This window comes from Lithobates pipiens, unplaced genomic scaffold, assembly GCF_037356315.1.
Source record: "Lithobates pipiens isolate NorthernLeopardFrog02 unplaced genomic scaffold, aLitPip1_a1.2 Scaffold_8, whole genome shotgun sequence".
Classification (NCBI taxonomy): Eukaryota; Metazoa; Chordata; class Amphibia; order Anura; family Ranidae; genus Lithobates; species Lithobates pipiens.
The window spans coordinates 444,101,882-444,125,137 of record NW_027507903.1 but is presented as its reverse complement, the minus strand read 5'-3'; positions in this window follow the sequence as shown (position 1 = coordinate 444,125,137).

The following is a 23,256-nucleotide window of genomic DNA, read 5'->3' as shown; positions in this document are numbered from 1 at the left end:
CCAGGGGCCAGCTTAAGGGCAGCACACCGACTGAATCACACCGCAGAGCTCCGCCTGTACAGGGTGCTGCCTCTGCGCATTATTCCAAAAGTTCTTTGGTGTGGGCCTTTTTTGGGACGAGTGCATGAGATTGCACCATCGCTATTTGCAACATATGTCTCAAGCATATCTCGCGTGGCCAAAACATTAGCCGCTTGGGCACCACATGCTTGACCAGACATATGTTGACCTGCCATGCACTTCGTTGGCAAGCGTACCTTAAAGACCCACACCAAAGAACAAAGCAGACCTCTACATGCTCCTCATCAGCTGGGATCTCAAACCCCTCTATACCTTCAGTCCTCTCTGAAATCTGCACTGAGAGGAATGAAGGTGTAGAATTAGGTGTGTCACAGCCAAGTACTTGCAGGCACTCTGCTAGCAGTACACCGACGTCCGATTGTACCAGGCAAATTTCCCTGACCCAGCTGCTGGACCGTCGAAAGAAGTTCATTCCAAGCCATCCACAGCGGTTGGATGCTAGCTTGGCTAAATTGCTAGCACTTCAACTGCTGCCTTTTCAGTTGGTAGACTCGGCCCCCCTCCGTGGGTTTGTGCAATGTGCGGTTCCTCAGTGGTAGATTCCCAAACACCACTTTTTCTCACGGAAGGCGATTCCAGCTCTCTATGGGCTGAGAGGTGGTTGACACCACGCCAGCTCAAGCAGGAATGGTGGTTTGAGATAATGGCAACAGCCTCCTCTTCGACCCTCCAACAGGGACAACTGACCCATGTGCCCTGTGTGGCTCATGTCCTTAACTTGGTGGTGCAGTGGTTCTTGAGCAGGCATCCGGGCTTACAGGATGTCCTGAGGCAGGCCAGGAAAGTCTGTGTACATTTCCACCGGTCATATAATGCAATGCTTGGCTGGCTGAGCTCCAAAAGGATCTGTGACATGCTCACCAGGTGGAACTCAACATTGGCTATGCTGCAGCGGCTGTACACACAGCAGAGGGCCATCAGTGAGTACCTGTGTGACTACGGCACCAGGACAGGGTAAGGGCAGCTTGTTTTTTTTCTCCACACCAGTGGGCCATGATCAGGGATGCATGCACTGTCCTGTCACCATTTGAGAAGGCCACGAGGATGGTGAGCAGTGAAAGTGCATGCATCAGTGACACTGTACCTCTTGTCCACCTGTTGGAGCACGCGCTGCATGGAATAATGGACAGGGCACTTGAGGCAAAACAGAGGCAGGAAGAGGAGGACTTTCTTGCCTCTCAAGGCCCCCTTTATCTAGACAGTGTCCCTGCTGTCCCACCGATCACACACGAAGAGGAGGAGGAGGAGGAGGAGGAGGATTGTGTCAGCATGGAGGTGGAGCCTGGCACTCAGCATCAGCAGCAGTCTTTTAGGGATGATTTACAGTCCTAAGAAACCCATGGACATGCAAGTGGCTGGGAGGAGGTGGCTGCGGATCATGTCGTCCTTAGTGACCCTTAGGGCTACGGATCGAAGCTAACCTACGCTGCATGGCCTCCCTGATCCTGCAAAGCCTGCGGAAGGATCCTCGTATTCTTCGGATCAAGGAGAGGGATCATTACTGGCTGGCAACTCTCCTTGATCCACGGTACAAGGGTAAGGTTGCGGACCTTATCTTGCCAGTGCAGAGGGAGCACAGGATGAGACATCTCCGGGGGGCCTTGCAGAAAGGTCTGTGCAACACGTTCCCAGAGACTGGGAGGTTAAAAATTCCTGGTCCTGGACAACTTGTTGCTGAGGCTTCGGTCAGTCACAGAAGGAGTGGTGGAGAAGGTGGCCGTCTGACCAATGCGTTCAGACAATTTTTTAGTCCGCAGCCCCAAGGTATGATCGGTTCCAGCAACCATCGCCAGCGGCTGACTTACATGGTGCAGGAATACCTTGGGACAAGGTCAGACTTGGACACCTTTGCCACCGAAAATCCTCTGGATTACTGGGTCTTGATGATGGATCATTGGTCAGAGCTTGCACAGTGTGCAATTGAGCTACTGGCCTGTCCTGCATCCAGCGTTCTTTCGGAACGCACATTCAGTGCTGCTGGAGGTTTCGTAACCGATCACAGGGTGCACCTGTCCACCGACTCGGTTGATCGACTGACCTTCATAAAGATGAATCAGTCTTGGATTACCACCAGCTACCAAGCAACTGAAGCTGATGTAACCGAATATTTTTTTTTTTAAATGTCACATCCCTTAAAGACTGCCTATGCTGATGCTGAGTGACCATCCTGTTATGCTGACTGACTATCCTCTTCCACCTCAATGATCCTGCTGATAGCTTGAAAGAACATTTTTGTTTCTGGGTGCTAAGGGCATTAAGGGTTTGTTGCTGCGCTCAACTACAATATGTGTGAGTCGTTGTAGTGTTGTGGCACCAGCACCAGTGCCTAAGGCCCAATTTTTAAGCCCCTGTTTAACAGGGGCGTGTAATTACAATTTTCTATGCAATATTTTGCAGCAGAGCTCATTCCTGCTCTCCAACTAGAGATTCTCTGAGGTGTTGCAGCGTTGTGGCACCAGTGCCTAAGGCCCAATTTTTCAGCCCCTATTTAACAGGTGCATATAATTACAATTCTTGATATAATATTTCACAGCAGGGCCCGTTCCAGTGCCCAACGAGAGTAACTGAGCACTTACAGTGTTGTGGCACCAGCACCACAACCACAACCACCAAAGGCCCAATTTTTCTACCACTGTTCAACAATGGCATGTAATTACAATTCTTGATATACAGTAATAGTTCACAGCAGGGTGTTCCGGCACCCACCAAGAGTCACTTTGAGGGCTTACAGTGTCGTGGAAACACCAACACCTTAGGCCCACATTTCTGCAGAGCATATAGGGCAGGCCCCTACTTTCAAACATCCAACTTACAAATGTATCCTACTTGCAAACGGAAGGCGACAACAGGAAGTGAGATGAAAAAAGATGGACGGCAAAAAAATTATACAGGGGTGATAACCCTTCCCTATGTTTTCCAAAAAGCTTAAAAACTGAAAATTGTATCATACTTACCATAATTTTCCTTTCCTGGTGCCTATCCATGGCAGCATACCTGTGATAAGCTCCGCCCCGGAGTCCTCCCCTCAAGATAGTTAATAGCTTATAAAATGATCCCTATGTCCCCCCCTAGCATTCTCCTATTATATCGAATACCAAGGGAGGGACTGTATGCTGCTATGGATAGGCACCAGGAAAGGAAAATTACGGTAAGTATGATACCATTTTGCATTTTCCTGGTGCCTCCATGGCAGCATACCTGTGATACAATAAATAGCTAAAAAAGGGTGGGTAATGCTTCCAAGAAAAAACATTATTTAAGGAAATGCAAGAGCTGATTGAACTGCCTTCTGTCCAAATTCCACCGAAGTGAGAGCTCCTGGGTCTATTCTATAGTGCCGCATGAATGTATTTGGAGTCGTCCATGTGGCTGCCCTACAGATAGTTTCCCGGGACACACGTGCCCTTGCCGCCCAAGAAGATGAAACTGCTCTCTTGGAATGTGCCCTTACTGCTGGTGGGTCCAGCCCTCTAGCCTTATACACCTTTTGGATTAATTTGCAGATCCAACAAGCAATAGTTCTGGACGTGGCTTCTTTCCCCTTATTTTTTCCCCACGGGATTATGAATAGTCTATTAGATGCTCTAAAGGGGCTAGTGACCTGCAAGTAGTGTTTTAAGACTCTGGAGATGTCCAACTCTTGTAGCGCTCCCGTCTGAAGTTCTGTAAAGGTAGGTAGCGCCCAAGCTTCAGCCCGGGCGGCCTGAGCGGCTACTTTCGGGACAAAGCATGTACTCTACGCAACTCCACTCTATCCGGGAAAAAGGATATGTGCTCTTTCTCCGCCCCCAAGGCTTGTAGCTCTGATGCCTTTCTTCCTGAGGTTATGGCTACCAGGAACACAATTTTCAGGGTCAGGTTCCAGAGTGAAGCTGTTTCTAATGGAACAAATGGTTGGGACATTAGACATTCCAGTACCAGAGGCAGGTCCCAGGATGGAAAGGGACGTCTCAGTGGTGGGCGGATCCTTTTGACTGCTTTAAAGAATTGAACGACGAGTGCCTCTTCAGCCCATCTTTTCTGGGTACTTGCCGAAATGGCTGCCACCTGGACCTTTAACGAGCTTAGACTGATTCCCAGATCTAAACCAGTCTGCAAAAATTCCAAAGATTAATGTAGTGGAGGGTCTGGTTGGACTTGACTGTCTGGTGTCCACAAACTGTACAAATTTATTCCATATTTTAGAGTAGATGGCATTTGTAGAAGGTTTCCTAGCTTTTAACAGTCAATATCACTTCCGCTGAACAACCTAGGGATCTAAACTTTTCCCGCTCAAGATCCAAACATGCACGTTCAACTTGTGAGGAGCTGGATGTACAAACTTCCCCTGTGAAAGTAATTGTGAAAATATTGGGATCTTGAAAGGTGCACATAAACTGAGGTTCATTGCCCACGGAAACCACGGCCTCTTTGTCCAATAGGGAAGGATTGCCACCACCCTGACTGGCTTCTGTGCAATTCGGGACAGAAACCTGGGAATCAAAGGCTTGGGAGGAAACACATATGCCGTTTTGAAACGCCAAGGACTTGATAGAGCATCCACCGCTTCCGCCCTGGGATAAGGCAAGCGGGATAGGAACCTTGGCAACTTCGCATTCATCGGAGAAGCAAACAGGTCTACCTCTGGAGGACACTGTAGGTTCATGATCCACCTGAACACCGTTGGATGCAGAGACCACTCGTTGCCGTCCTGGAAACACCGAGATAGGTGATGATTCAGATGGCCCGGAAGGTAGAATGCCTTCAAATCCACTAGATTTCTCTCCGCCCATAACATAATAGGTTCCACCTCTCTCAACAGTGACCTGCTGTGGGTTCCACCCTGTCGCTGTATGTATGCCACTGGTGCCCTGTTGTTCACCCCGGACTAGAACTTGTTTCTGCCAAAGGTGATCCTTCAGATTCATCAGTGCCAGATAGATTGCTCGAAGCTCCAAAACATTGGAGACTATTCCTTCCGTAGGAGCATCCCACCTTCCCTGTAGCTTTAGGTGGTCGCAGTGTGCTCCCCACCCCATTGAACTGGCATCTGTGGTAAGAATGGTCCAAGGGGGCACTGCAGAAGGCGCAGCTTTGAGATAGTGTCTTCCCTCGTCCACCAAAGCAGGCTCCTTTTCATGGTCTCTGAAATCACTATCTTTTGTCGTAGTGACTTCCTCTTCCACGGTGTCAAAAAACCCCATTGAAAGGTCCTCAGGTGCCAATGCACCCACGGAACCATGGGTATGCAGGTTGACATGATTCCTATCAGGCTCAAGCAACCCGACACTGACAGATGAAAAAGAGTTCTTAAATGACGCATCTTCCGGATGATCGCTGACACCTTCTGGGGGGAAGACGTACTATTCCCTCCTTGGTATCGAATAGCGCCCCAAGGTAAATCATCGCTTGCATTGGGATTAGGGTACTCTTTCCCCTGTTTATTAACCATCCGAATTCTTTCAGGGTGGACATAAGGATCTGACTGTGAGCAAGCAGCTGGTCGTGACTGTGCGCCAACAATAGAATATCATCCAAGAAATGGAAAACACGCAGCCCTTTCTCCCTGAGGGGTGCCAATACTGCGATTAATACTTTTGAAAATGTCCTCGGGGAGGTGCACAGGCTGAAAGGCAGGCACTGAAACTGGATGTGTGTAGCCCCCACTGCTACTCTCAGAAACTTCTGGAAGGCCGGAAGTACGGGCACATGAATGTATGCATCTTGCAAATCTACTGAAATCATCCAATCTCCTGGTTGCACTGCCTGGATGATTGTCTGTAAGGACTCCATTTTGAAGGATTTTAGATGAATAAACCCGTTTAGCCTTTTCAGATCCACCACTGGTCTCCACTCTCCACTCTTTTTGGGGGTAAGAAAGAGAGGAGAGTAGAAACCTGTGCATCTCTCGGAGGAAGGGACGTAGGTGACTGCTTGCTGAACCAGGAGGAGATGCAAGTATTTCTGCAGGACTTCTGCTTTTTGAGGTGAAGATGGTATTTTCGTTGGAACGAATGAATCCTGAGGTGGTTGGTTTTGAAACGTCCAAAAATGTCCCAATCTGACCGTTTGACACCACCCATGGGTCTTTGCACTTGTGCACCCAGACTTCCGTGAATTCCCTCAATCTGGCCCCTAATGGAGGGATGGGTTGATTGTCAAAAATGTGGCTTGAGTGCTTCTCCAATTCTTTTTGGAATCTCTATTTTGCCGAAAGCCAGTGAAATTTTTATTTCTGGCCCACTGATGCCTGGCAGACCCCACCCGAGAGCGCCTCACTCTTCGGTCTTGGGGAAGTAACCCCGATTTACCTCCAGACACTCTCGATATTTCTTTCTCCAACCTCTCACCAAAGAGAGCCTTCCCATCAAATGGGATTTTACACCAATTTTGCTTGGATATTCCGTCGGCCGTCCACGGCTTCAGCCATAAGGCTCTCTTGGCCATGACTGTATGCAGCATTGCTCGGGCCGAATATCGCATGGAGTCTATTGCGGCTTCTCCAATTAAATCAGCTGATAACTTGAGTTCATCCAGAGCCTTTATGATATCATTCTTAGGTACATCCTCTCGGATAGCGACCTCAATAATCTCTGTCCATACTCTGACTGCGTTAGAGACTGAGGCTAAGGCCGGCAATCTCCCCCAGCTAACTGATAGGCCTTTTTTAGGTCCGCATCAATGCGCCTGTCTAGCGGATCCTTAAAGGATGCTGAATCCTCCATCGGTAGGGTAACGTTCCGGAGGAGAGTCCAGAAGGGCTGCGTCTGTCTCCGCCAGGGGATATAGTTTTTGGAGTCTATTCAGGCAGAAATGCTTATCTGTTCTTCTCCATTCCCTTTCCACCAGGTCCTTCAACTCACCCAGAAAGGGAAAAAAACGTCTGTTTCTTTTTTAAAAACGGGAAAAAGGATTTAGTTTTTTTGGGGGGGTTCTTCTACTTCCTCCCAACCAATCGCTTGTTTAACCACCACAATAAACTGTTGTACCAGCGAAAAATTGAAGCCCCAGGGTCCCCCCTCTTCTGTGGAGTCATCTGAGTCGTCCCTATACCCTGGTATGGGGGAAGGGCTTGGAATAGAAGCCGATGACGGCCCTGGTGTGGCAACTTCCAAGGCCTGCAGATGGTCATCAGATGCCGCTTGAAGAGAATGGTTCGTATTCATCAGTTCGGCTAGAGAGTCCTTAACAACCCTTTTGATTAGGTCTGTGACCTGCTCCACTTCTGCTCTCTCTTGGCTTGCATACCCCCGTAAACAGTCTTTACAGATCCGCTTATCCAGAAGAGGTGTAGCCCCGCATGCTCTGCACTCCCTGATCTTTGGTCTGGACGGGCTATTTGATTGATGTCTTTTGGACTCTGATTTCCCTTTGGAGCCATGACGGGAACTAGCCGATTGGCCATGTCTTGAGCTTGATTGGGAGCGTCCACTGTAATGGCCCGAGGTCTGGTTAGACATTTTCGGGTGTATAGGGCTGTAATGAAATCAACAGCACAGGCACTCTTTTAGACCTATATACTTTCTTACTACTCTCTCTCTCTTTTTTTTTTTTAACACGTGCGTGCCCTTACCTAAGGAAATGAAGGTCTTGATCGAACGGCAGTTGGCTCATGGTTGCAAGAGGCAGGCAGGAATCGCAGGCGATCGGCCCGACGCTAAAAAAGAAAACGCATAGAGGCAACCTATAGATTTCCTCTGATCTACAGCCAAAGAAAAAAACTCTATCCTATCTTATTATATATATATATATATATATATATATATATATATATCCTTATTTTTTTTATATATAATATATATATTTATATATATATATAGAACTTATAGATTTAGGTTACAAACAATCTGTGTATACTCCCCATGGTTCCCTTCAAAAAGGCTACATAGAAATTGTTCTGACCATAGTGCTATAGCACTTACCAGACATTACGTGGTAATGGAGAGCCAGGGACTTCCAAGGTGTGCTGCTAGCTGGACAGTCTGCCAGCACTTCTGCCTGTTCCTACGTTTAAAAGGACAAGGGGGGAGGAGTCTCATGTTACCTCTCCTCCCCCCCGCCATATATGTCTAAAGTAAGGGCAAAACCGGCTTGTTTTTCCCACAACCAAAATGGCACCAACCGCGCCGTACGTTCGCGCATGCGCCGATCCTCCTGCACCATCCCCCCGCCCCTTCCACGCTACTCGTTCTAGCAAAAAGGAGGAGAGACACGGTGCCCCACACTATAGGAGCATGAAGCAGAGCAGGAGAAAAAAACGGTATGTTTAAACCACAGCCAAACAAAGTTCAAAGAAAAAAATGAAAAGTAGCACACCCGCAAGGAGAATTCTTACCTGCCCCTTTCAAAGAAGCCTCAGCACGCTCGCTGGCAGATTATCGCCCCATTTAGGAAGCTGCTGCGCCCCAAAAGACCCCCAGAAGGGGCTCCCCTCAGACCAGCGCTACTTAGCCGCTTAAACTGGGGACTGCATCTGGGAGAGGCCAGAACCCAGGCGGAAACCGCACTAGGCGGAGGTAAAAGGACACGCACAGATACTATCCTTCGGGTATGAGGAAAAAAAGGAGAATGCTAGGGGGGGGACATAGAGGTCATTTTATAAGCTATTAACTATCCTGAGGGGACTCTGGGGCGGAGCTTATCACAGGTATGCTGCCATGGAGGCACCAGGAAAATAGATTTTTTGACTGGAGCTACACTTTAAAAATATACCAGTTCAAATTTACAAACAGATTCTACTTAACACAACAAACCTACACAGTCCCTGTCTTGTTTGCACCGCCTGTATACTGCTGTTCTGAGTATATAGGGCCTGGGGGACCCTCGCCTTTCCTTTTTTTAATTTGGGTACAGGGTTCCCCTTAATATGCGTACAAGACCCAAAGGGGCTGCTAATGTGCAGGGGGGGCTACCCATGCAATGATTTTCATCTATATTGCCGGAAACAGAGATTACATTAAAACCGCAAGCAGTTTTAAATGACTTTTTTCCGTTAGAAATGTCATTTTGTGGAGGGACTGTTCTAAACACGGGAAACATGTGCCATTTCACAGTAATACTATAGACACCCCCCAGGCACGATATTTAAAGGAATATTTCACTTTTTTTTCTCTTTAAGCTTCATTAAAATCAGTGCTCCCGAAAAAACTTTAGTTTTTTTTAAAAAATTGCATTGATACATGTCCCCTGGGGCAGGAGCCGGGTCCTCAAACCCTTTATAGGACAATAACTTGCATATTAGCCTTTAAAATGAGCACTTTTGATTTCGAACATTCGAGTCCCATAGACTTTAATGGGGTTCTAAAGTTCACGCAAATTTTTGGTCCGTTTGGCGATTTTGGTGTGAACCGAACTGGGGGGTGTTTGGCTCATCCCTACACATAAACAACAATTCCCTCAATTTGGAGTTTAATATTGAGAGTAGGGATGAGCTTCGTGTTCGAGTCGAACGTACGTTCGACTCGAACATTGGTCGTTCGGGCGTTCGCCAAATTCCGAACGTTTGGGCCGTTCGCGGCAAAATTCGTGTGGCCCACAATGCACTGCGATGGCGCAGTGCATTGCTGGCTCATGATTGGCCAAGCATGCACTGTGACCCCGCATGCTTGGCCAATCGCAGCGCCAGCAGCGAGGAGAGCCATGATTGGCCACGGGCGTCCTGCCTGTGGCCAATCATAGCTCAGGCTGTGTAGTGCACGCCCCACACTATATAAGGCCGCCTTTGAGGCGGCCTCGTGTAGTGTGTTGGCATCTGAAGCAGTGGGTGTTCTGTGTACCTTCAACACAGTTACACACCAATCGTTTTTGGCTGATTTCCTATCTTGCTCTTGTGTAGTGGTTACTGTCTGTGCCCTGACCGCAGTATACACCACTATATTCACCTCACCTATATAGCTAGTGATCTAGCTTTAATAATAGAGCTTGCAGTCAGTAGTGTTAGGAGATAGTGCGTGCTGTCTGCGTGCTCTGTACCCAGTACATACCACTATAATCCACCTACATAGCTGTTCTCTATTTGAGCCCAATTGCCATCTGCAGGAGTTATTGGAATTTGTGTGTGCTTCTAGCACAGCACAGCACAGTATACATCTGTATATACCCCTTTAACTCTGCTGTTTTCTGGTTATTGTCTGCGTGCCCTGACCGCAGTATACACCACTATATTCACCTAACCTTTATAGCTAGTGATCTATCTTTAATAATAGAGCTTGCAGTCAGTAGTGTCAGGAGATAGTGCGTGCTGTCTGCGTGCTCTGTACCCAGTACATACCGCTATAATCCACCTACATAGCTGTTCTCTATTTGGGCCCAATTGTCATCTGCAGGAGTTATTGGAAGTTGTGTGTGCTTCCAGCACAGCACAGTATACATCTGTATATACCCCTTTAACTCTGCTGTTTTCTGGTTATTGTCTGCGTGCCCTGACCGCAGTATACACCGTGATATTCACCTCACCTATATAGCTAGTGGTCCATCTTTAATAATAGCGCTTGCAGTCAGTAGTGTCAGGAGATAGTGCGTGCTGTCTGCGTGCTCTGTACCCAGTACATACCGCTATAATCCACCTACATAGCTGTTCTCTGTTTGGGCCCAATTGTCATCTGCAGGAGTTATTGGAAGTTGTGTGTGCTTCCAGCACAGCACAGTATACATCTGTACATACCCCTTTATCTCTGCTGTTCTATAAAAAAGGCATCTGCAGGAGTTAGTGGGTGTTGTGTGCCTCCAGCACAATATAAACTACCCAACTACTGTTTTACCCAACTCCCTTCAGGCCATTACCATGTCTGGAAGGCCAGCAAGGAGAGGCAGACAGGCGCGAGCCGATAAAAGAGGGCAAGCAGGCTCTGTGTCTAGAGACAACAGTGCTGGTCGTGGACGCGGTGCATTGTCATCAGCATGTGGCCATGGGACATGCTTGTCCTTCTTTTCTGCAGCTGGACATGTTGAACCGCAACATGCCAACGACTTGGTAGAGTGGATGACCAAGCCCTCTTCATCCTCCTCATCCTCTCTCACCCAGTCTCAGGGTAGTAGCAAAGCAGCTGCCAACACATCGTCTTCCCTCGTCTCAATGTCATCATCAGTGACTCCTTCCCTAGACCCACCACATCCTCCTGAGGAGTCTCCTGAACTCTTTGAGCACAGTGTTGGGTACATGCTCCAGGAGGATGCCCAGTGTTTGGTGGGCTCTGATGATGACACTCAGCTAGAGGAAGGCAGTAGCGTGAGCGCAGAGAGAGGGGATGCTCAAGAAGGACAGCAATCTGGCAGTCATGTTCCACAAGCTGCAGCATACTGCCAGGTTTGCTACAGCGATGAAGAGGGAGGGGATGATGAGGGCACTGACTCCACGTGGGTGCCTGGAAGGAGGGAGGAGGAGGAGGAGGAGGCACATGTCCAACGAGGCAGGATGCCCTCTGGGGGTCAGCTTAGGGGCAGCACACCAACTGAATCACACCGCAGAGCTCCGCCTGCGCAGAGCGCTTCCTCTGCGCGTTATTCTAAAAGTTCTTTGGTGTGGGCCTTTTTTGAGACGAGTGCATCAGATCGCACCGCTGCTATTTGCAACATATGTCTCAATCGTATCTCACGTGGCCAAAACATCAGCCGCTTGGGCACCACATGCTTGACCAGACATATGTTGACCTGCCATGCAGCTCGTTGGCAAGCGTACCTCAAAGACCCACACCAAAGAACAAAGCGGACCTCTCCTTGCTCCTCATCAGCTGGCATCTCCAACCCCACTAGACCTTCAGTCCTCTCTGAAACCTGCTCTGAGAGGAATGAAGGTGTAGAATTAGGTGTGTCACAGCCAAGTGCTTCCGGGAACTCTGCTAGTGGTACATCCACATCCGATTATAGCAGGCAAATGTCCCTGCCCCAGCTGCTGGACCGGCGGAAGAAGTTTACTCCCAGCCATCCACATGCCCAGCGGTTGAATGCTAGCTTGGCTAAATTGCTAGCACTTCAACTGCTGCCTTTTCAGTTGGTAGACTCGGCCCCCTTCCGTGAGTTTGTACAATGTGCGGTTCCTCAGTGGCAGGTCCCCAAACGCCACTTTTTCTCACGGAAGGCGATTCCGGCTCTCTACCGGCATGTGGAAGGCAATGTCCTTGCCTCGCTGGACAGGGCGGTCAGCGGTAAGGTGCATATTACCGCTGACTCATGGTCCAGCAGGCATGGACAGGGACGTTACCTGTCTTTCACGGCCCATTGGGACCCTCTTCTGGCTGCTGGGAAGGATGCAGGACAAGGTGCAGTAGTGTTGGAGGTTGTTCCGCCACCACGCCTCCAAAATGCTACTATTGGTTGTGACACACCTCTCTCCTCCACCCCCTCCTCTTCTTCTTCCTCCATGACCTCTTCCAGTGCTCTGTCCTCAGAACCAGCGGTGCTCCGTAGGCGTTCCAGGGGCTACGCAAGTACGCAGGCAAAACGATGCCATGCCGTGCTTGCGCTGGTTTGTTTGGGGGACAGGAGCCACACTGGGGCGGATGTTTTGTCAGCTCTGCAGGGGCAGGCCGAGAGGTGGTTGACGCCACGCCAGCTTAAGCCAGGAATGGTGGTTTGCGACAATGGCACCAACCTCCTCTCCGCCCTCCGACAGGGACAACTGACCCATGTGCCCTGTGTAGCTCACGTCCTTAACCTGGTGGTGCAGCGGTTCTTGGGCAGGTACCCCGGCTTACATGATGTCCTGAAGCAGGCCAGGAAAGTCTGTGTGCATTTCCGCCGATCATTTAATGCCTGTGCTCGGCTGGCTGAGCTCCAAAAGGAGTTGAACCTGCCCAAGAACCGCCTTATATGTGACTGCCCACCAGATGGAACTCAACATTGGCCATGCTGCAGCGGCTGCACACGCAGCAGAGGGCCATCAATGAGTACCTGTGCGACTACGGCACCAGGACAGGGTCAGGGGAGCTTGGTTTTTTCTCACCACGCCAGTGGGGCATGATCAGGGATGCATGCACTGTCCTGTCACCATTTGAGGAGGCCACAAGGATGGTGAGCAGTGACAGTGCATGCATCAGTGACACTGTACCTCTTGTCCACCTCTTGGAGCATACGCTGCGTGGAATAATGGACAGGGCACTTGAGGCAGAACAGAGGCAGGAAGAGGAGGACTTCCTTGCCTCTCAAGGCCCCCTTTATCCAGACAGTGTTCCTGCTGTGACACCCATCACACAGGAAGAGGGTGAGGAGTAGGAAGAGGAGGAGGAGGATGATTGTGTCAGCATGGAGGTGGATGCTAGCACTCCACATCAGCATCAGCAGCAGCAGTCTTATAGGGATGATTTACAGTCCCAAGAAACACGTGGACTTGTACGTGGCTGGGAGGAGGTAGCTGCGGATCATGTTGTCCTTAGTGACCCAGAGGACTCCGGACCGAATGCCTCAGCTAACCTACGCTGCATGGCCTCCCTGATCCTGCAAAGCCTGCGGAAGGATCCTCGTATTCTTCGGATCAAGGAGAGGGACCATTACTGGCTGGCCACTCTCCTTGATCCACGGTACAAGGGTAAGGTTGCCGACCTTATCTTGCCATCGCAGAGGGAGCAGAGGATGAGACATCTCCGGGAGGCCTTGCAGAAAGCTCTGTGCAACGCGTTCCCAGAGACTGGGAGGTCACAAACTCCTGGTCCTGGGCAACGTGTTGCTGAGGCATCAGTCAGAAGGAGCGGTGGAGAAGGTGGCCGTCTAACTGATGCTTTCAGACAATTTTTTAGTCCGCAGCCCCAAGGTATGATTGGTTCCAGCACCCATCGCCAGCGTCTAATTTACATGGTGCAGGAATACCTAGGGGCAAGGTCAGACTTGGACACCTTTCCCACTGAAAATCCTCTGGCTTACTGGGTCTTGGGGATGGATCACTGGCCAGAGCTTGCACAGTATGCAATTGAGCTACTGGCCTGTCCTGCATCCAGCGTTCTTTCGGAACGCACCTTCAGTGCTGCTGGTGGCTTTGTTACCGATCACAGGGTGCGCCTGTCCACCGAATCAGTTGATCGACTGACCTTCATCAAGATGAATCAGTCTTGGATCACCCACAGCTACCAAGCACCTGAAGCTGATGTAACCGAATAATTTTTTTTGAAATACCACATCCCTTCAAGACTGCCTATGCTGATGCTGAGTGATTGTCCTGTTATGTTGATTGTCTATCCTCTTCCTCCTCTGCTGATATGTTGGAAGAACATTTTTGGTTCTGGGTGATGCCAGCAGCCCAATTTTTCTGCCCCTGTTTAACAGGGGCGTTTAATTACAATTTTTGATGCAATGCTTTGCAGCAGGGCTAATTCCTGCAATAAAACTAGAGTATATGGCAGAGGTTGCAGTGTGATGGCACCAGCACCAGTGCCTAAGGCCCAATTTTTCTGCCCCTGTTTAACAGGGGCGTTTAAGTACAATTTTTGATGCAATGCTTTGCAGCAGGGCTAATTCCTGCAATAAAACTAGAGTATATGGCAGAGGTTGCAGTGTGATGGCACCAGCACCAGTGCCTAAGGCCCAATTTTTCTGCCCCTGTTTAACAGGGGCGTTTAAGTACAATTTTTGATGCAATGCTTTGCAGCAGGGATAATTCCTGCAATAAACCTAGAGTATATGGCAGAGGTTGCAGTGTGATGGCACCAGTGCCTAAGGCCCAATTTTTCTGCCCCTGTTTAACAGGGACATGTAATTACAATTCTTGATATAATATTTCACAGGAGGGCCCCTTCCTGTGCCCACCCAGAGTAACGGTGAGGACTTATAGTGTTGTGGCACCAGCACCACAACCACCAAAGGTCAATTTTTCTACCACTGTTCAACAATGGCATGTAATTACAATTCTTGATATAATCGTTCACAGCAGGGCGCTCCAGCGCCCACCAAGAGTCACTTTCAGGGCTTACAATGTTGTGGCAAAACCAACACCTTGTTCCGCCATTTCTGCAGAGCATATAGGGCAGGCCCCTACTTACTAACATCCAACTTACAAACATCAGACAGCAGCAAGTGAGATGAAAAAAGATGGACGACAAAACAAATTATACAGGGGTGATAACCCTTCACTATGTTTTCCAAAAAGCTTAAAAATAGTATTTTTTGACTGGAGCTACACTTTAAAAATGTACCAGTTGAAAATTACAAACAGATTCAACTTAACACAACAAACCTACACAGTCCCTGTCTTGTTTGCACCGCCTGTATACTGCTGTTCTGAGTATATAGGGCCTGGGGGCCACACGCATTTCCTTTTTTTAATATGGGTACGGGGTTCCCCTTAATATGCGTACAAGACCCAAATAGGCTGGTAATGGGCAGGGAGGGCTACCCATGCCATTTTTCTCAATGATTTTCAACCATATTGCAGGAACCAGATATAACATTAAAACCGCAAGCAGTTTTAAATGGTGTTATTTCCGTTTAATGTCATTTTGTGCAGGGACTGTTCTAAACACGGGAAACACGTGGCACTTCACAGGCATACTACAGACACCCCCCAGGCACCATATTTAAAGGAATATTTCACTTTTTTTTTTCACTTTAATCATCATTAAAATCAGTGCTCCCGCCAAAACGGCCGTTTTTAAAACCTTTTTTTGCATTGACCCATGTCCCCTGAGGCAGGAGTCAGGTCCCCAAACCCTTTTTAGGATAGTATCTTGCATATTAGCTGTTAAAATTAGCACTTTCCATTTCGAACGTTCGAGTCCCATAGACTTCAATGGGTTTCTAACGTTCGTTTCGAACGCGGGGTCCGTTCGAAAGTTCTGGTGCGAACCGAACCGGGGGGTGTTCGGCTCATCCCTAATTGAGAGTAATGCCAATACTATAATTTTTTGGGCTATTGTTCTTGTGGGTGTTGGCAGTAGTGGCGAGATACATACACACACATTCTGTAAGGAGTGTGATGGGAACTCATTGCTTCGTGCGAGCAGTTGTCACCCGACGCACACCATTTGGTCGATACCTATTGGCGAATGCATTAGAGCCAGATGAAATTGCTCTGACGAGTCCAGTTTTGAGAGGGAATACAGTAACATCACACATAGGCTCAGAGAGCGTGGATACAACAGATGGCAGATAGACAGAGCGATTGAAATCACTGATGCCAAGGACAGATTTAAAGTTTTAGATGGTGCATTACATCGGATGGGGCTCCGTCCATGGTGCTGGTGCATATAATCCAGTCATTTTCGTTAACACATATTCCATAGATTTTGGATCTGTAAAAAATATAATTTCAAAACATTTACCTATCCTAAACATAGATCAGGATTTGGCATCTGTCATTTCTTCAGGATGTCGATTTTCTAGTCACCGCGCCAGCACCCTGGGCAAAGTCTTGTCCCCTAGTTTGCATTTTTCATCCCTGCTGCCAAGGACAAATCTTAAGTTTTAGATGGTGCATTACATCGGGACGGGGCTCTGTCCATGGTGCTGGTGCATATAATCCTGTCACTTTCGTGACCACATATTCCATAGATTTTGGATCAGTAAAAAATATAATTTCAAAACATTTACCTATCCTAAACATAGATCAGATTTTGGCATCTATGATTTCTTCATGATGTAGATTTTCTAGCCACGGAGCCAGCACCCTGGGCAGTGTCTTGTCCCCTAGTTTGCATTGTTCATCCCGACATGCAGGGACCTGGCAGCATGCTATGGGATCATACCCCTGCAACACTAGCCCCTGACGCTTTGGTGATAAATATGCCAGAAACCACAAAGCAGTTATCTCTTGTACGACTGGCAGAGAGTTTGTCATAAAGGATTTTGTTAACTGCAACAGCAATAATGTTGTTTACCTAATAGAATGTACATCTTGTAAATTACAGTATGTTGGCTGTATGTCTAGACCAGGGGTATCCAAACTTTTTTCAAAGACGGCAAGATTTGATGAAGTGAAGTGGTGAAGATTAGAGTATAAGGACGAGCTTGGGTGTATTATTTGGATATACCGTATGTATTGATGTATAACACGCACAGGCATATAACACGCATCTTGAATTTAAGAGGGAAGTTTCAGGAATTTTTTTCTTAATTTTAAAGAAAGAACTGTGAAGCAAAATAAGAGTCAGTTCCCATCAATGCAGCCTAATCAGTACCCATCTGTAGCCTCACCATTGCCATAAATGCAGCATCATCATTGCCATGAATGCAGCCTCACCATTGCCATGAATGCAGCCTCACCATTGAAATGAATGCACCCTCACTATTGACATGAATGCAGCCTCACAAGTGCCATGAATGCAGCCTCACCATTGCCATGAATGCAGCCTCTGAACGCAGCCTCACCATTGCCATGAATGCAGCCTCTGTATGCAGCCTTACCATTGCCATCAGTGCAGCCTGATCCATGCCCATCTGCAGCCTTGGAGGGGACAGGGAGGGGGCAGGACGAGCACCAACAGATTACATACAGGAGAATCTCCTGTTTACTCTGCAGCCTCTTTAATACAAAGTCTCGTCTCCTATAATATACAGAACAGTCATCCAATGCCACCCCAGGAGATGGGGCTTCCTATTACAGAGGCCTCCAAGTAAGCAGGAGATTCTCCTGTATGTAATCTGATGGCACTCATCCTGCCCCCTCCCTGTCCCCTCGGAGGAACATTAACTACAGCTTATATCTTTTGTGGTCCCCAATGAATCCCAGAGCACCGTGTGGCACTCTGAGGTTCATTGGGGGACACAAATGACATATATATATATATATATATATGTCCAAATTACCAGTGGGGCCATATGAAACTGGACCATGGGCAGAAATTGGCCTGCAGGCCAGACTTTGGACATGCCTGGTTTAGACCTATGAGAATCAGAATCAGTGAGCATTTCCATGCGACTTCCTATGTTAAGGATAAGGGTCTATCCCATGTCTTCAGACATTTTACATATGAACATTCTGGTTACATGGGATCTTTTTCATTTTGTTGTTTGGAAAATGTCCACCGCAAACTGCTGGAAAGAGAGGTCTGGTGGATTTTTAGTCTCCACTCTAGAACAACATCTGGTTTAAAATATGATGTAGATCTGTTTCTCATATAGTCCCTGTATGGGGCTAGATATCCCAGCATGGGATTACATATCTCAGCATGGGACTATGTATCCAAGGATGGGACTTTACATCCCAACATGGTACTACATATTCCAGCATGACTGCACATATAGTTTGAACTCAATGTATGATGCAGACTTGTTTCTCATCTATTTTATTTGGAGGAACCTTTTTGTCTTGTTTTATACACTTTTTGTAATTCTCTATTGTGTAGATAATGTAGTTTCCATGTTTGTATTGTCAATTGCTACACCTCACCTTATGTTTTGGATGTCTCCTAATTGCTGCTTCAATGAGACAATTAATTGGAAGATGTGGTTTGGCAATCAGTATATATGTTATGTTACTTAACTTGAAAATTGTGCTTTGATCAAGGCTTGTGAGCCGGAACTCGTGAGACCCTATATGTTTTTGCTCACTTTTTATGCACCAATAAAGAAGCAAGAAGGAGGTTTGGAGTTGCCGGCTCCATTCTTTGTATTTATGTTACTTTAAAGATCCTGCAAAAGCACAAACAAATGTAGATCTTCCAAAAATGTAGTCAGTTCACAATATCCTGTTGTGGGCTGACAACATTTTTGACAGATTAACAGGTTTTTTTGTGCAAAAAAACGTTCATGGTTAGGGATAACACACACTTCAAGGACTTCTAATGCCGTGTACACATGAGCAGATTTTCCATCAGAAAAATCTTGGATGGTTTTTCCGACGAAGTTCCGAGCCGAGAAAATTAAGTTCAATGCTTCCGAGCATGCATCGAATTGTTTCCGAGCATGCGTAGGAATTTTGCGCGTCGGAATTTCCAATCGGAACTTTTTCCGACCGAAAAATTGAGAATTTGCTCTCAGTCTTTTGCTGGCTGTAATTCGGCCAGCAAAATTGAGCATACACACGGTCGCATTTTCCAACCTAAAGCTCTCATCGGTCTTTTGCTGGCCGAATTTCCGATCATGTGTACGCGGCATTACATTAAGTTAAAATAAAAAACACATAATACAACTGGATATGAATATTGACACAGAAATTAAATGGTTTGAGTCAATTTACTTTATTCTGTACAGTTTTTTTACATTTTTTACACTTTAACAAATAAGCATTTTAATAGAGGGTTTTTCTAAAATCATAGCACAGCAGAGACTCCTATTGACTCCCTCTTTCTGATTGAAGCCTCCTATGCGGTCCTATGTACACAGCAGGAAGGAGGGGGAGAAAAAAAAAAGAAACTATTTTTAACAAAGCAGGTAAAAGTACCTGAGGCTGTGTGTAGCAGAGAGCTGGTTAGTGAAAGTGGTAAATAGAAATTCTGATGAGAAAATTGCCTTGCACCACTGTTATTCACAGAGCTTCTCACTGTCCTTACAGGGTGCCCAATGCTTCACAGGCAGCAGACAGGGAAAGGATAAGGGAGCAGTTTTCTGTTATTAGATTAAAAAAGACTCTGACATTCCCTGAAATGTTGAAGAATAATGAACTCTGCAGGAGCGTGGTTTGGTGCCGGACTCTAATGGCCGCATAATCCCTGTGCTTCAGTCTCCAAAGGTGCCTCTCTCAGTCTAGCGGAGCCATCTCTCCCTGCAGACATGGGGAAACTGATGCCGCGTACACACGAGCGGATTGTATGGCATAGTTAGTCCGTCATACAATCCGACAGACAGTCCGTCGTACTTTCCACTGAACGGACTTGACCACACACGGATGCACAAACAGTCCGTCGAAAGCTTGCGCGATGACGTGTACAGCACGTACGACAGGACTAGAAATAGGAAGTCCAAGACACAGCAAAGCACCCTTCCGCCGTGTAAATCCTTTCTGGGCATGCGCCATTCTTAGTCCATCGAACTAGCATACTGACGACCGTACTGTCCGCTGAAACCAAAGTACGACGGACAGAATTTAGAAAAAAACGAAATTCTTAGTACTCCGGACTGCACGCTGAAAAAGTCCGCTGAAGCCCACACACGAGCGGATTGTCTGCTGAAATGTGTTTCGACGGACTAAGTACGCCATACAATCCGCTCGTGTGTACGCGGCATAATGGGAACTTGTCCCCAACTCGGTCCCGATCACCCAGGGGAACCGAATAACAGATTTGCCGCAGTATACCAGAGATCTTCCGGACGCAGCCTTCATCTCGAGCCTACATGAATGCAGCACACTCCTCCAGCCTCAGCCCCTCAGGCAGACACCAGGCTCACTCCTCTATGCCAAGCACGGCTGTAGATCAGCCCCTAAGTATCCAGGGACCTGCGATCAGTGACAGAAGATATAAAAGTCACATTGGCAACGGCCATCATAGACCCCAGGAGAGACATCCAGACCATGACAATGCGTATGGCTGATATAGAAGAGATGACATTGCATAATAAAACTGCCATTCATCAACTCCAGGCATCCTCCCAGTCATACAATGTCCAGCTCAGAGACACATGGAATACCTGGACAATCGTGGTCGGTGTCACCACATACGGGTAAGAGGCCTTCCTGAAACAATTGACAATAACCAACTGGCCCAGGCTACTGTAGCCATATTCAATGATCTTTTAGGCAGACCCCCTGAATCCCCCATTGACTATGCGCGTCTGCACATAACTCTTAGGCCGCGTACACACGGGCGGACTGTTCGCCCAACTTTGTCCGCTGAACAGTGTTTGGGCGGACAGTCCGCTCGTGTGTGGGCTTTCAGCGGACAGTTTCAGCGGACAGTTTGACGAACAAGGTTTTACGGAATTTCCGAAAAACTGTCCGCTGAAACCTTGTTTCAGCGAACAGTCCGCTCGTGTGTAGGCTTGTTCGTCAAACTAAGTTCCGCGCATGCTCAGAAAGGATTTACACGCCGAAAGTTATAATGCAGTGTATAGGACGTCGTATTTTTAGTCCCGTCGTACGTGCCGTTCACGTCATCGCGCACGGTTTCAGCAAACTGTTCGTCCGTCGTGTGTGGCCATGTCCGTCCATGCTAATTTTGAGCGGACTGTTTGCCGAAACTGTTTGACGGACAAAGTTGGGCGAACAGTCCGCGCGTGTGTACGCGGCCTTAGACCCAGGGGAAGAGACACTGACCCTCCCAGAAATGTAGTATACTGCCTGGTTAACTTTAAACTGAAGGAAAAAATCCTGCGGAGGCCAAGGAATCAGATCTCTCGCCAATCAATCTCCAAAATAGAAGAGACCTGTATCCCCTCCTCGACCTACTACAGAATCCAGTACTGCTGGAAATTCCTCTTCAGCCTATCTGCCTCAGCACAAGGCTGTATGGCCAAATTGCAGGTGCCAGAGGACTTACGAGCCTTCTGTGAGACACTAAACATACCCCGCATTGAAATACCTGACTGGTATAAAACCCTCTGCCCTCTGCCCTCCTTACCTCCGGAGATCCACCGACACGGATGCTATCCCAGTCCGCGATGAATTCCACATTCGGCGACGCAGGTCCAACTCACCAAGATCCGCCGCTTTCTCAGGATCCAGGAACACCACGAATAATAGTCCCACGGGTTTTCCAGCTCACAGAAGACCTCGTCATGGAGGTTCAGAATGACCGATCCTCTCTTTTTTCCTATTTCACTTGAAATCCTCAAACCCAATATATCTTTGATAGCATTTTAAGCTACTCCGTTTTCACAATTTTCATCAAGAATTACCTTCACAAAAAATACCGCCATTAGAGATGAACTGATCCACATTTCAAAAGCCAAGTTCACTGTCTCCCCAGTATTTTCGATTGGGGGAAAAATCTATCTATCCCTAGTGGGTCACATTCTCACACCCTCCCTCAAGCTGAAATGAACAGGAAAAGTCAGTTGCCACTTGTCTTGGCCCCAATGTTCACCCACATCTAGACACCAGGCCTCTCTCCACTCCATTATCAAACTTCTACCCAAAAAGCAAGAACTCACCATGATGCTTGAACATCTTCACTGATGGAAATGAATGGTAACCTTTGCAATGCATAATAGCCATTGACAACTTGAACATTGACACACAGGTTTAGCACGCACATGCTGTGAGATGTCTACTCTCTAGGATTACAGGCTACTCCCCCAAGACTCTAACTGTCACATTATGCCTCACAAACCAGCTCAAGGCAATCCCTATCCCTTTCGTTGAGAGAATACTTCTATAAGCACGACCAATGCAACCATTAAGCCGCCCCACATCGAATACCTCTTAGATGCACCCAACCCCTGTAGACGCATCCTCTGTGTGAATTTGTCCCATCCTCCATACCTAAGAGCATGCCGAATCACTCTACAGTCTCCAGACGAAGCAAAGTCGCTTGGTAAGCCGAGAATGCTAGTAAAAAGGGGGGGATAGTGTTTATTGTTATTGGTTCAATTATATACCCATTCTCACTATATCAGATCATCTTAAAAAATGGAACAAACCACAATTTTCCTGGTTCTGCCACACAGAAATCTTAAAAATGAATGTCCTACCCTGTATTTTGTACATCCTACAAACTATTCCCATTAAACGCCCCCCCATCCTTTTTCCTATCCTATAGAAGGATATGTACAGGATTTTTATGGAAACAAAAATACCCTAGAATAACATATGACCTTTTGACATGACCCAAAACGAAAGGGGGTATTGGTCTTCCAAACCTCAAGAAGTACTACTGAACAAAACAAAAAACTTTCCAGAATTGTTGATTGGGCACTACATAGTCACTGCAAACATTGGGTTTGACTAGAAAACTCCCTATCCCCCCTACCATTACGATCGGCACTAGGGATGGCCGAACGGTTCGCCCGGCGGTCGTTTCACTGTGAATTTCGGCTGTTCGCCGTCTGCCCGATCGGCGGACTTCCGTGTTTACTGTGTAAAAGAACTTTGACCTATGATGACACGTCCATCATGGGGTACAGGACAGCCAATTGAGACATTACAGCACATGGAATCTTGGACATTCCCCCTAACTTATAAATAGACCCGATCCGGCGGCCATTTTACATTCTTTCTTCTGTCACTATAGGGAGAGGTTGCTGTGTGGAGCAGGGAGAGGCTACAGTGACCCAAATCGCTAGCTATTTGGTCCACAAAAGTTCTTTTAAGGACTGGTATAGGTGTTAGGTGTAGTTCAGGATATAGGTTTGAGGCACTGCTGTGCTACTGATTTTTGCAGCAGCCTGTCTTTTGTCAGT